Raw genomic sequence first — 556 nt, 5'->3', positions numbered from 1 at the left:
CCCTTTATTTCTTTTTCTTGCCTGATTGCTCTGGCTAGAACTTCTAATACTATATTGAATAGCGGTGGTGAGAGAGGTCATCCTTGTCTGGCGCCACATTTCAAGGGGAATGCTTCCAGTTTTTGCCCATTCAGTATGATATTGGCTGTTGGTTTGTCATAAATAGCTTTTATTATTTTGAGATACGTTCTGTCAATACCTAGCTTATTGAGGGTTTTTAGCATAAAGGGCTGTTGAATTTTAATTGACTCACAGTTCCACAGGCTTAACAGGAAGCATGGCTCGGAGGCCTCAAGATCCTTAAAATCATGACGGAAGATGAAAGGGAAGCAGGCACCTTCTTCAAAAAGGCCGCAGAAGGGAGTGTGAGTTTGTGAAGAGGAACTGTCAACCACTTATAAAACCATCAGATCTCCTGAAAACTCACTCTCTATCATGAGAACAGTAGGAAACCCTACCCCCATGATCCAATCACCCACTCCCTCAAAATGTTGGGATTACAATTGGAGATGAGATTTGGGATGGGACCCAGAGCTAAGCCTTATCAAACTCCTTA

The sequence above is a fragment of the Cebus imitator genome, unplaced genomic scaffold (assembly GCF_001604975.1).
Source record: "Cebus imitator isolate Cc_AM_T3 unplaced genomic scaffold, Cebus_imitator-1.0 Scaffold104, whole genome shotgun sequence".
Classification (NCBI taxonomy): Eukaryota; Metazoa; Chordata; class Mammalia; order Primates; family Cebidae; genus Cebus; species Cebus imitator.
Note: the sequence above shows the minus strand (reverse complement) of the source record.